The sequence below is a fragment of the Danio rerio genome, chromosome 13 (assembly GCF_052040795.2).
Source record: "Danio rerio strain M-AB ecotype USA chromosome 13, GRCz13ab, whole genome shotgun sequence".
NCBI classification, from domain to species: domain Eukaryota; kingdom Metazoa; phylum Chordata; class Actinopteri; order Cypriniformes; family Danionidae; genus Danio; species Danio rerio.
The window spans coordinates 40951802-40966578 of record NC_141033.1 but is presented as its reverse complement, the minus strand read 5'-3'; the positions used below and the strand labels follow the sequence as shown (position 1 = coordinate 40966578).

The 14777-nt window shown below is 33.7% G+C and overlaps 1 protein-coding gene and 1 long non-coding RNA gene across 22 annotated transcripts in view; both read right to left on the bottom strand.

The window, feature by feature from the left end:
• adgrb3 (adhesion G protein-coupled receptor B3) overlaps positions 1 to 14777 on the bottom strand; it is a 397331-nt gene that overhangs the window by 285830 nt on the left and 96724 nt on the right. The gene's annotated exons all lie outside the window — the stretch shown is intronic.
• LOC147834261 (uncharacterized) lies at positions 11411 to 14721 on the bottom strand. Its single transcript, XR_015506265.1, has 3 exons — positions 14615 to 14721; positions 12043 to 14455; positions 11411 to 11796 (listed from the first exon to the last, which is right to left on the bottom strand). It is a non-coding gene; the product is annotated as an uncharacterized LOC147834261 (long non-coding RNA).

The window sequence follows — 14777 nt, the reverse complement described above, 5'->3', positions numbered from 1 at the left end:
TCAATTGCATATTGCTTATTACTATATTGCTGACACATTTATCAGCTTCTGAGAACTAAACACATTTTAAGCTGACCTCATTTGACATTGAGACACAGGGATGAGAGGGTTTCTTAAGGACAGGCGGATGGAGGGCTGAAGAACATACAGTCCTACGAGTATAAGCCTGCGAATAGTCGACAGAGGTCAAGACACAAGCGATTATTTTCCCCGAAACTCTCCGCTGGGTTATTTGAGGTTAACGTTTGTTTACTGTAGCAGCCGCGTAATGTAATGAGAACAGAGATAATGTGCTTTCTCTTTCAAGCTATGTGTTTCAAGCTATGTGACATTGAAAATCAAAATCATCTGTCGTATATGCTGATAGTGAAATTGAAAAAGCATTTATAGGTTAGTGACAGTCACTGTCAATGCACTTCAACTCTCTGAATACCAAATAAAAGAAGTCAGCAATAGAAATGGCATTGGTAAATTTGCATGTCATACAAGCTGTTATCAAACCATACGCTTTATATAATAGAGTGTTGTATAGTAAGAACCTAGATGTCATTTGTTCGTTCATTTTCCTTCAGTTTAGTCGCTTATTGATCAGCGGTCGCCACAGTGGAATGAACCGCCGACTTATATTTGTATTCTCTCTAATTAAACTTCTGTAATGCAAAAAGCTTTTTTTTTGTACACTATTGTACACAGCTCTTTTTAAAGGCACAAGAATTTTTGTTTTGAAAATGTGCAAAATCTGCTTAAACTGTGTCATATTTTACTCTAATATATATATAGATAGATATGCAATGTCCAGTCTGAATTATAGTTGACCAGGAGCCACAGAATTGTATTTAATCACTGTATTTATATCAAATTTATTTAATTTATGCAAATAAAAAAAAAATAATAATAATAATTTCTTGCTTAGAATTTTTGTCTTGTTTTTAGCCCAATTATCTACATTTTCAAGTGAAATATGATTTTTTTCACTTACCCCACTGACAGATAATTTCCTTAAAACAAGCCAAAAAATAACTTTATGCACTTATTTTTTCTGACGGTGAAAGCTAAACTACATTTTCACTTGGTCTAAGAATTTCTTTTTAAAATTTAGACTAGAAATGAGACAAAACAAAGTAAAAAATTTAAATGAATAATTTTTTTTCATTGTGATAATTCAATTTCTATACCTGAATACTGTTAGACTTCCCAGAAAACTGTCATATTGAGATATTAAAACCATCCACTGAAACTGTATTAATATCAAAATGTTTATCAACGAAAAAAAGAAAAAAAAAATCGCAATATAAGATTTTTCCAATATCATGCAGCCCTGGTTATGAAAGTTATGTTGGCAAACTGAAGTATAAAAATAAAAATAAAAGTGCTGGTTTCAGTATCTTCTTTGAAAATGCTGGACAACTGACTATGATTGCTAAATTGTTTTATTATATTAATTACACGTCACAATCTCAAAAGTATGTTTAGATGTGGAAGTGGCACTGAGGACAGCTGCTGGTTACATGTAATAATGTTAAATATACAGTATAATAATATAAAAATAACATAATATAACAGAACATATGGTGGCTCTGTGGCTCAGTGGTTAGCACTGTTGCCTTACAGCAAGAAGGTTGCAGGTTCGAGTCCTGGGGACTTCCTGGGGCATTTCTGTGTGGAGTTTGCATGTTCTCCCCATGTTCTCCCCATGTTGCCGTGGGTTTCCTCCGGTTGCTCCGGTCCACCCACAGTCCAAAGTAATGCTCTATAGGTAAATTGGATGAACTAAATTGGCTGCAGTGTATGAGTATGAGTATGTATGTGAAAACGAGAAAGTATGGGTGTTTCCCAGTTTTAGGTTGTAGCTGGAAGGGAATCCGCTGCGTAAAACATATGCCAGAATAGTTGGCGGTTTATTTCGCTTTGGAGACCCTTGATTAAAAAATAGGACTAAGCCGAAGGAAAATTAACAAATAAAGGAATGAACATAACAAAACATGACACGATACGATACGATATATTTATCATTATCGTGCTTGGTGTGAACTGATTTTTATGCTGAAACACAACTTTTTTAATGAATCCACTCGGATGTTGTAAAGACACTTTCTCCACTTGGGAGAAAAGTAAGAGATAAAAACAATTAGAGCGGAGATGATGTTAGAGGAAACGAGGAAGAAATGCAGTACACACGCTGACCTTGGTCCGAGTTATTTTTGAGATAATTTCTCAAGGCGTTATTCTCTGACGCATCACCCTTAAAGGAAACAAGAGCTTCTCTTTGTTCCCACGTGATTATGCTAACGAATGCTAATTCTGTTCCCACCCGACGCATAAGCAAGTCTCTGCTCGCTTTTACAATTACTATTCCTTTGATTACTATCACAAGTAACCTTGGCATTATCTATTAGAATCATCTTTGATGCGATGGAAACCGGAACATGAAAGAAATGTCATCAATGTTTATGAAAAGTATCCTCGTTCGGGTGGCGTTTTCCTGTGAAATGCAAATCTTCCAATGACACTGTTGGAGGAAGTTGTCAAGTTTGTTTAATCCTTTTAGTTTTTCCGAACGCCTTGCATAAATGTTCAGCCGCGGATGTTTCAAGGCTGATCACATTCAATTACGAGATGAAGACAGGAGGAATCACCTGCACTTCCGCGTTACATGTTCAGTGCGCTGAAAAGCAGCGGGTTGAGATTTCTCAGCAAAAGTCTGGATAATTTGATTTGCCTGTTGGGCTCAGTAAGCAGATTGAATTAGATGTGGCAAAAAGATTTCTGACGCAGCAGAAAGGGTGGCAGGTGTCCTTTAAGGAAGTTGGATTCTGTTTTTGGAGACTTTCTCTGTATGTACCCTTGCTCGGGATCCTGATTTTTTTGTTTTGCTTATCTACCAAGGTTTCTTTTTGTTTTTGATTTCTTCCATCAGAGCGGATCATTTTTGTTCAGTGTGTTTTGCTTTGCTTTTTGCTTTGCTATTGTTTTGTTGTTGTTGTTTTTTGTTTGTTTGTTTGTTTGTTTTGCTTTGCTTTTGTTTTGTTTTTTGGTTTGCTTTGCTTTTTGCTTTGCTTTGCTTTTGTTTTGCTTTTTTTTTTTTTTTGCTTTGCTTTGCTTTTGTTTTGGTTTTTGTTTTGCTTTGCTTTTTGTTTTTTGCTTTGCTTTGGTTTGTTTTTTTGCTTTGTTTTTTTGTTTGTTTTGTTTAGCTTTGCTTCATTTTGTTTTTTGTTTTGTTCTTGCTTTGCTTTGATTTTTGTTTTGTTTTTGTGTTTTTTTTGTTTAGTTTTTTGTTTTGTTTTGCACCAGTGCATCATATAAAAAAACATGAAGATGTTTTTTTTTTATTTTATTATTATTATTATTATTATTATTATTATTATTATTATTATTATTATTATTATTATTATTATTATTATTATTATTATTATTTATATTATATTATTTTATTTTATCAAAGATCTGTGATTTAGCTATACATTTTTTTTATATAAGTTTGTATATTGTGGTGTACACATGTCGTTTACACAACAACATATAAATTAGTTATTCAATATAAAAATGCATAATTTTATTTCAAATCTTATCATTCAAATTTGTTCTATTTTATTTTATTTTATTCAGTCCAAAATCTTTGATTTAACTTTTATAAACTTTAAATTACCACATCAATCTGAAATTGTTTTATTTCATTTTATTTTATTCCTTTTATATATTAAGAACTGTGGTTTAGCTATACAATTAAGTTCTTAAATTCTTACTTAAAATGCAGATTTATTTATTTATTTATTTTATTTTATATAATTGGAACATGGTGTAAGTGCACACATTAAGACAATATACTTAATTGTTTTAGTGTTGTTTGGCAACTTACAAATGTGCTATTTAATAATGCATCACTTTATTTGATTTTAATTTGTATATTTTAATTTTGTTCTATTTTATTTTATTTATTATATTTTATTTTACTTTAATTTATTTTACCTTTTACCGTTTTACCTTTTAATTTTATTTTTCCTATCTTAGATAGAGCTGAATCTTAACACAATCATTAGCCGGCATGGTAAAAATGTTTACAATAAAAAAAGTAATGTGATCCTTTTAGCTCTACAATGAGCAGGTTTATTGGGTTTAAAGATGCAAAGATGTCATTAAAGGAGGACAAAAAAAAAAAAAAAACATCTATTGCATTGATTTCAGTATTTCATACATGACAAATATCCCTTATCACGACTGCCAGAACTTCCAGACCAAAGCACAGCGAGGTGCCCGAACAGCAGACATGCCCCCTCCCCATCACCCGCACATTGACTGAAACACTTTTACAATGGCTAACTTGATTACAGCGTTTCAGTATTGCTTTCTGAAATTCGCCCAGATGGGTAAATCAAGTTCGCAGACAATAATAACCAAACTGCAGAGAATTCAATACATTCCCTCAATACCGGTGGCACATAAAAAGCTGCGACACCTCATGCAGCATCACAGAGGAAAGTGGAAGTCAAAGCACAAGAGTCATAATGGGATGTGACAGACAAATCAGAGGCACTCAGGAAATTGTCCCCACATAAGGAATCAATAGCAGCAGCTCCACCTGAGCGGCCCTTTTCCTTCTCCGTCACATCGCCTCATTCTTCCAGACCACAATTTCACAAAATCATTGCTTTTTTCTTTCTACTTCTTCTTTTTTTTTTTTTTTTTTGGAAAAAGTGAGAGCGAGAAAAACAGGTTACGGCATGTCTGCTATAAAAAAAGTCCAACCTTGTTGTAAAAAACAGTAAATAAATCTTCTCCGGCAGAAACTGAAATAAACACAAATAGAAATAGAATTTGTATTTTAGTCAGTTTATTTTATTAGTGGGTTATAATTATGAGCTTTTAAATACTTTTTTTTTCTTGCTTGCTTTCTTGCTTTATATTTTGTTATAAAGGTCGTACATCAGTCCAGAACTATTTTATTTTATCAATTTTAATTTTGTTATTTTTATCTATTTTTATTTTTCATTTTATTTTTTTTTGTTTATTGTAGTTTAGTTACCAATGATTTGTGATTTAGTTATAAAAGAAAGTTGTTAAATGCTTTAAAATGGTAAAATGATTTGAAGTGCACACTTCAACAAAATATATTAGATAGTTTTCCAGTTATTTTGTAATTTACTTATTAGTTCTTTAATATATTAATGCATCACTTTATTTTTTTTTTATTTTAAATATGAGATTTTTATGAATTTTTTGATTTAGCTTTTTTTTTTTACAATGTATTAAATGCATGCAACATAAATGATGTACTATATTTTCCCAAACCACAACTTCAAAAAAACAGTTTTATTTATTTATTTATTTATTTATTTATTTATTTATTTATTTATTTATTTATTTATTTATTTATTTATTTATTCTGTTGAATTAGATTATATCATGTTTTATATTTGATATTAAGGCACCACATCCGTCCAGATTTTATATTATTTTATTTTATTTATATTTTTATTTTATTATATATTTTATTTATTTTTGATTTATTTTATTTACCAAAGATTTGTGTTTTAGCTATAAAAGAAAGTTCCTAAATGCTTATCTAAAAATGTTGGAATTATTATTATTTTTTTTTTTTGGAAATGCTGTAAAGTGCACACATCAACAAAATATATTACATTATTCTAGCATTGTTTGGTTATTTTTTTTTTAATATTAAGGCATCATTTTATTTTATTTATTTTTTTATTAGGGACCGAGCACCGAAACGGTGCGTAGGCCCTATTGGAATTGCTCCGTTTATTATTATTCTTCTTCTTCTTCTTCTTCCGCGGAATGAATCGCGGTTTTGAGGGGCTAAACATGCCCGAAAACTCACGAAACTTTGCACACGCCTCAGAAGTGGCGAAAATTTACGTTTATTATGGGCTTCGGAAGTGGGCGTGGCAAAATGACTAGACAGCGCCACCTAGAAAAATTAAAAGGACGAGCCCCTGATCCACGAATCACGCGCATGCACGAAAATTGGCACACACCTCAAACATGCCAAAACATACGAAAAAGTCTCTTGGAGCCATATCTCAAACCCAACAGGAAGTCAGATATTTTTAACTTCCTGCGGCGAAAAAGTGGCGTTTTTGCCATTTCCAGGCGTTGTATTTTAACGAACTCCTCCTAGGGATTTTATCCGATCGACACCAAAATTGGGTTTTGTCATCTAAAGGCATTGGCGATGTTAAATTGCGAAGCTTTAGAGTTTTCGTCGATGGGCGTGTCCGTGGCGGCCTCGCAAACTTTGACGATTCGCCACAAAAGAGGAAGTCGTTATAACTCAGGCATGCATTATCAGATCTGCCTCAAAATTCACACGCTTGATAAGAGTCCTGACCTGAACACATTTACATGCCACTATCCAGATACAGTTACAGCGCCACCTGCTGGCCACAGGAAATGACATGATTTACGGAGTTATAAACTCCTCCCACAAATTTTATCGTATCAACACCAAAATTGAGTGGTGTTATCTGAAAGCTCTAGTGATGTTATATTGTGAAGATCTAGAGTTTTCGGAGAGGGGCGTATCTGTGGCGGCATGACAAACCTCAATGCTTCACCATGGAACAGGAAGTCCTTATAACTCAACCACACAATGACCGATCTGCCTGAAACTTCACATGGTTGATAAACCTCATCTCTTGAACACATCCACATAACAATATTGAAGTGGGCGTGACAAAATGACTCGACAGCGCCACCTAGAAAAATTTTACGGACGAGCCCCCGAGCTACGAATCACGCACATGCACGAAAATTGGCACACACCTCAAACATGCCAAAACATACGAAAAAGTCTCTTGGAGCCATATCTCAAACCCAACAGGAAGTCAGATATTATTAACTTCCTGCGGCGAAAAAGTGGCATTTTTGCCATTTCCAGGCGTTGTATTTTAACGAACTCCTCCTAGGGATTTTATTTAATCAACACCAAAATTGGGTTTTGTCATCTTAAAGCCTTGGTGATAATAAATTGCGAAGCTTTAGAGTTTTCATAGATGGGTGTGTCCGTGGCGGCCTCGCAAACTTTGATGATTCGCCACAAAACAGGAAGTCGTTATAACTCAGGCATGCAATATTCGATCTGCCTCAAAATTCACACATTTAATAACAGTCCTGACCTGAACAGGTTTATGTGCTGATATCCAGTTACAGTTATAGCGCCACCTGCTGGCCACAGGAAATGACATGTTTGACACTGTAACAAACTCCTTCCACAAACTTTCCCGTATCAGCACCAAAACAGAGTGGTGTCATCTAAAAGCTCTAGCGATGATATATTGTGAAGATCTAGAGTTTTTGCAGAGGGGCGTGTCTGTGATGGCATGACAAACCTCAACGCTTTGCCATGGAACAGGAAGTTATTATAACTGAACCACACAATGTCTGATCTGCCTGAAACTTCACATGATTGATAAAAGTCCTCTCCTGAAGACATCTACATAACAATATTAAGTCAGTCATAGCGCCACCTGCTGGCAGAAGGTAGTTTGGCTTGTAACTCGGCCACACAATGTCCGATCTGCCTGAAACTTCACATGGTTGATAAAAGTCCACTCCTGAACACATCCACATAACAATATTGAGTCAGTCATAACTCCACCTGCTGGCAGAAGGTAGTTTGGCTTATAACTCAGCCACACAATGTCCCATGTGCCTGAAACTTCACATGGTTGATAAGGTTCCTCTCCGGAAGACATCTACATGCCAATTGTGAGTCACAGTTATAGCGCCACCTGCTGGCAGGAGAAAGTTTGGCATAAATGTGTGATTTTCTTAGATTTTTAAAAATATATTGGCTTAAATTATTATTGTTCACTGTTCTCTGTCAATCGTAAGGCCACCAGGCGGCGGTGAGCCCGGGTGCGAGGTCCCTATCATCGCTGCTTGCAGCTTTAATTTTTTAGTTTGTTATTATTTGCATAGACCAACATTTTTAATTTAGCTTTCATTTTACAAGGTTTTAAATGCCTGCATCATAAATGACCTACTATACTCTTTTTCTTTTTTTTTATTTATTCCTTTTTTATTTATTAATTTATTAATTTAATAACTAATTAATTAATTAATTTATTTATTTATTCATAAAGTGAGAGTCAAACAGGTAATGGCATATATGTTAAATAAACAAACAAACAGACAAAAAACAGCCAGGCAGTCTTATAGAAAAACTAGTAAAATCTACTTAACTAGTTAAAAGTAAGATCTTTCTGGTAGAAATTCTCAACTTTTATTTAAGTTGGTTTATTTTATCATTATATTAAGCTTCTGTGTGAATTTTACCCAATACTACCTCACTGCAATATGTAACTTTTCAATTTACTAGATAATTCGTATAAAATCATACAATCTCATTTCTGCAATTTAGCATGATATTCTTTTCCCCAATGACGGGTGGGTTTAGGGGTGGGGTTTGGTGCCACGCCTCCTTTTAAAAATCAGATATTTTTGTACTACTGAACTCACTACACTGACAACACATAAAATAGTTACGTTTCCTCCAGAGATCAGGCAGAATTTACATCATTAATGATCTACTCTCATCATCACATATCTTAGGTTTTGCTACAAAACCAAAGTATATTATTATTAAAATGTAGTGACATTTTAAGCTGTTGGATAAATTGCCTTCATCCTCTAACAAATATATATTTCTATACACCAGCAAACCTATGCTATAGTTAAAGCATTCAATAACATGCTTTCCATTAGAAGTGGCCATTGTGTGCATGTTTATTAATTGTCATTTTCTCTGTGCATTTCACAGCGAGTGGGTTTTGTAGTATAGGATTTGCTGGGTGTTTTGGACCACAGCCTGAGCTCATTTTCTTGAAGGGTGGTTGAGAAAATGGCTTTTACTTCTTATAGCCGTCGCATGTGAGATCAAAAGAAGAGCCTTTAATTGGTATCGTGTTCTTTGTGATGTGATGAGTGAAACGTAATTCCTCTTTTCATGCATTTCTGAGGACAAAACACAAGGTCGAGCTCTTTCATGTAAGACTTTTATGCGTCTGTGCTCTACAGTTCCTTTCGTCTGCTTTTGTAAATATTTAATGTCAGGAGCTTTCTGCGAATCTTTCCATGTGTGTGTTTTGATCCCATGAGCAGGAGAGCCAGCCAATCCTTCATTACAACTGTGTGGGATGATATAGTAATAAATATACAGTAATAAAATGCTTAAAAAATGCTGTTATATTATATTATATTATATTATATTATATTATATTATATTATATTATATTATATTATATTATATTATATTATATTATTCTTAATCTAGTTGTTCAATAAACCAGTTATTGTAAATTAAAACATCTTTAGCTTATTTTTAAAATATTTTGTATAAAATAATTTATTTAAATGGAGACATGTTTTAGTTTTAGTAATCTGGTTGTGTCCTTTAATAGTTGTCAATAAAAAGTTTAAGATATTTCTTTGTAGAAAATAATAAAATAAAATAATAAAAAACAATTTTCAGTTTTTTATAGTATGTTTTTTTTTTTTAATATACATATTTATTTAGTTTAAGTTTATGTTATTTTATTAAGTGACACAGTTCATTGCAATTGAAATAAAATATGACAATATGAAATGTAAAACTAGATATTCAAATATTAAATAAGTACAATATTAAATACATACATAATTTTATATATTTTAATAATCAGTGTACATAATTCAAAATGTTTCCAACAATATTGAAATTCAGAGAAATATATATTATATAATTATATTATATAAAATTATACATTAAAATATTAAGTAAGCATAATATTAAATAATTACACAATCTATTTTAAAATATTATTAAATATTTTATTGCAGAATATAACAATACATACTATATAATAGGCAAAAAATATTTAAGAATCAATATTTTGGAGAGACGCCCCCTCATGGTTGTGAAGCGATTTGGGTGTATCGTCGTACACAATAAATGTGCTATATAAATACACACATTACTATATCAATAACTAGTGCACCAGAACAAAATCCATTTTTGGTAAGAATGTTTGTATCATGCACCATTAATCTATAGATGCAGTTTAGAAGTGTTTAGCAAAGTGTATAAGAATTTATAGAGGCACATTTTCCCAAAGAACATGATAAGTCACCAGCAAATCAGCTTAACAAAAAGTGAAATGTGTTGCACTATTTAAATTGTTATCAGCATTTTTGCTGCACAAACGTGCCTTGTTTCTATGCAAATTAAGCTCATTATATCTTGTGCCTTTATATTTATGGAGTCAGACTGCGGTTGTTTGCTGCATCCTTTCACAATGAAACGCTCTCAACCAACCCGCAAGAATAGGAACCATGCAAATTGCCTTCAGATTTTGTGGGTACGTTTCCGCCATTACCTGATTTGCATAACTCGTTTAGTGGACCTGAAAACAACACAGAGAGTGCATGAAAAACGGTGCCATCAATGGACTCAATTCGTTCTGGATTCCCTCTGTGCATTTTGAAGTTCATACAAGGAAATCCAACTTCCAAACTTTAAGAAAAGAAAATCTAAACATCTTACTGCGTGCGCTCTGCCCTGTTTTAAAAGATAGAGCAAAATGAGACAGACCATCTAGGAAGTCAATTAAAATGAAGTAATTAAAATGCATTCAGGGCAAAACATGAAGCTGAAGTCTGAAACTGCAGCAGGGATTGACCTTAAAAGAAATGTGCAAAACTTCGTTAAATTAAAGTGTCCTGAAAAGCTCTTTCTGACATTTTGATGAGTCCTTGAAAGAAAATCCCCTGACAACGCATTGCTCGCATACACAAAAAAGTACATTTATAAAATAAATTACAAACCTTCTAACTGGATTCTTACTACACAACACCCTATTATTTAAAAACATAAGAGTTTCAAGAGAAATAATCTGAGATTTGCAAGTGCAATTGCTGACTTCTTTCAGTTCTAATTCTCTCAGAGAGTTGTAGCACATTCACATTGGTTATCGCTAACCTATAGTCGATTTTTCAATATTGGGACCTGTGGATATAAAAAATCAACATTGAAATATTTAAATGAAAAAGTATAAAACAAGAAGTTTCTAAATAAATTGTGCACATGCAGTGGTTAAAGAAATGTTATGCATTAATGTACGGGATGCACATACAGTACCAAACTAAACAAGACCAATGAGTATATAGTTAGAGTAATACCATTCAATGAGAATGGTATTCAAGACAAATATCAACATTTTGTATATTGGTAATTACTATGAATCAAACCTGGCTCAAAATGTGCAATTCTGGCCAAGATTTGGTGTTTGAGACAAATTAGGGTTTCGGCAGATTTTATAACAGTAAATCTAAGACATTTTAAAGACCTTGTTAAGACAACCTAAAGAAAATTGAAGGAATTTATTTATTTATTTTTATTATTAGTATTTTTTTTGCAAAACATTTAAAGTCACCATGAAACAAAAGGTAACATTGTGCTTTTATTCTGCTATCATCAGTCCTGAAATTAAAAAAAATATTTATGGCCGTGGACGATTTTGTTCTTTGGGAAGCGAATGGATTGTTGAAAATATGTCCGCTGTTACCAAAATAACTGACAAATGAATTAATGCAAAGCAAGAACAAGACATGCACTGGTATGCCGGCCCTAAAGAAATTCCATAAACCATGAAGAAAAGTTTGAGGCAGAAAGAAGATTATGGTGTTTGATCAAAGTTTATGAGGGCAAATTAAATTTTACAAAACAATCCTATCAAACACGCAATTTCATAAGACATTAAGGTAACACTTTACAATACAGTTCATTAGTTAATGCATTTACTAACATGAACTAATCATGAACAACACATGTACAGCATTTATTAATCATAATTGAACATTTACTAATGCATCATTGACATCCAAGTCCATGCTTGTTAACATTAGTTAATGCACCATGAGTTAACATGAACTAACAATAAACTACTGTATTTTCATTAACTAACGTTAACTAACATGAACAAATACAGTAGTAGATGTATTGCTCATTGTCTGTTCATGTTAGTAAATGCAATAATTAACATTAACTAATGAACCTTATTGTAAAGTGTGACCGACATTAATATTAGGTTAGATATAGGTCACCAGCATCTAAGGACCATGCTATTTTGACGTCCAATAATGGCATGAAATTATGTTGATATTTTGTTGATTTTAGATTTTAAGCCAACATCCTAAACCAACATCATATGTAAAATACTGACATTTATTCATTAGGTATGGCAACTAAAATCGAACATCTAATAGACGTCATAGTGGTAACGTCCACACAACCTCAAACTGCAACATCATTAGATGTTGACATTTTGTTTTTTTTAGGTTGCATTGGAAAGTAACCAAAAAGCAACATTTGTCTGACATTGGACATTGACTTCGCCCTGACATCGGGTTCTGACGCCAAACCGATTTTCATTTCAGATCAAAATTCAACGTTCCACGATGTTGGGGTACAACATCAATCTGACAATTGACGTCCTGTGCTAAATTGTATGAAGCACACAGATACATCAATTAAAAGAACTACTAAAAAATGAGACCATTATTACACCTGTACTGATCTCATCACAGTGGTTTCCGATTTATTTTAGAACTCAGTATAAAATTTGATACTTTTTTAAATCTCTTCATGGCCTGGCTCCTAAGTATATTTTCAACCTGAATAGTCTAAATCACCCCTTGAGATCACTTCTCTAAGGATCAACCATGTCTGACAGTTCTGCGAACACACTTGAAATGTTAAAGTGATAGAGCTTTTTTCATGGCATTTCTTAGACTTGGGAATGATCTTCCACTGTCGTTAGGAACATCTGTTACTTTAGAGACATTTCAGAGATCATTAAAAGCACACTAATTTTCTTTAGCTTTTATTCTGCTATATTAATTGTATGTATTTTGTGTTTTTATGTACAACACTTTGGTACCCACTGTGGCTGATTGAAAGTGCTTTAGAAATAAAGTTTTAGAAGAAATAAAGAATTGTGTACTACAGGGGTGTCCAAACTCGGTCCTGCAGGGCCGGTGTCTCTGCAGATTTTAGCTCCAACTTGACTCAACACACCTGCAAAGATGTTTCTAGAAAGCCTACGAAAAGTTTGATTAGCTAGCCCAGGTGTGTCTGATTGGGGTTGGAACTAAACTTTGCAGGACACCGGCCCTCCGGGACTGAGTTTGGACATGCCTGGTGTACTACATACCAGGGCTACACTATAAATCGTTTCAGCATCTATAACACAATATACACATTCGCATCCTTTCCAAATAGTGCTATTTAACCATTTGGTGAAATTGTTTAGATACAGTAAATCGCATTTATATATCGCAGGAAAAATAAAATATTGCAATGTCAATTTTTTCCAATATCACGCAGCCCTACTATATACATATAAAAATAGGAAGAGTACAATTTGATTTCATAACAACTGGGAGCACACAAAGAGTTAATCGATAGCTAAATTCAAATGCAAAAATACAAACAAGCTGATCTACTTATTTTTAATTTTTTTTTTACATAAAGTATATTAAGTCTTGAATGCCTGATTCAACCATTTCAGTGCGGGAAAAAAAAAAATAAATTAAAACCATTACCTTCTGACGTACCAATTATACACTATAAAAATGCTGGGTTCTACATAATTCCTTCATGTTGTCCCAATACAAATAGATTAGGTTAGCTTAATCATTTCTGCAAATATAAATGGATTGAACATAAAACCATTCAGATGTTCCAACCCATTTTTTTTTAAACCGTGTTGTTTGTTAAGTTGAACTCATTTTAAATACGTAGCTTGAACATGCACTAAAAGTTTTTTTTTTTTTTTATTGTATATCTATAACAATTTATGACAGATGGGCAGCACAATGGTGCAGTAGGTAGCACTCTCGCCTCACAGCAAGAAGGTTGCTGGTTTGAGCCTCGGCTGGGTCAGTTGGGATTTCTGTGTGCAGAATGCAGATCTGGTGCAGTGCAATCTGAGCAGCATCCAATGCTTTTTAAAGGGCTCATCTAACCCTACCCCTCACAGTGACGTCACTCGCTCTATTTGACTGCACTCTGTCTGACATTGCATTGCTAAGTGATGCAATCTCAGCTTGCATCATAAAGGCTGCATCCACATATTTTTGTGTTCTCCCCGTGTTCGCATGGGTTTCCTCTGGGTGCTCTGGTCACAGGAGAAGTGGCGAAACAAATCCCGCACAGCCTTTATCTTAATTTCGTTATTGCCAAATACCCGTCATAATTTAGAATTTATTTTAATTTATTTTATTAGGAAATACTTATTTTTTTTATTGGAATGTTGGCCAATACCTAGCCCTATTTATCTAACAAAACCGAAAACCACCCAGCTATACAGTCCAGACAGCCTATAACAAGCTGTCTGTATAAATACACACACACACAAGCACCAAGTATGCACACGCAGACAAAGCTCTCTCTCTCTCTCTCATTCGCTCGCACGCACGCGCACACACACACACACACACACACACACACACATACATACATACACACACACACACACACACACACACACACACACACACACACACACACACACACACACACACACACACACACACACACACACACACACACACACACACACACACACACACACACACACACCTCTCATTCGCAGGCACGCACACACACATACTGTACACACGCACGCACACACACACACACACACACACACACACACACACACAGCAACAAACAAGCTAAACACAGCATAGCACTGTTTCATTCACACACATAACGTTAC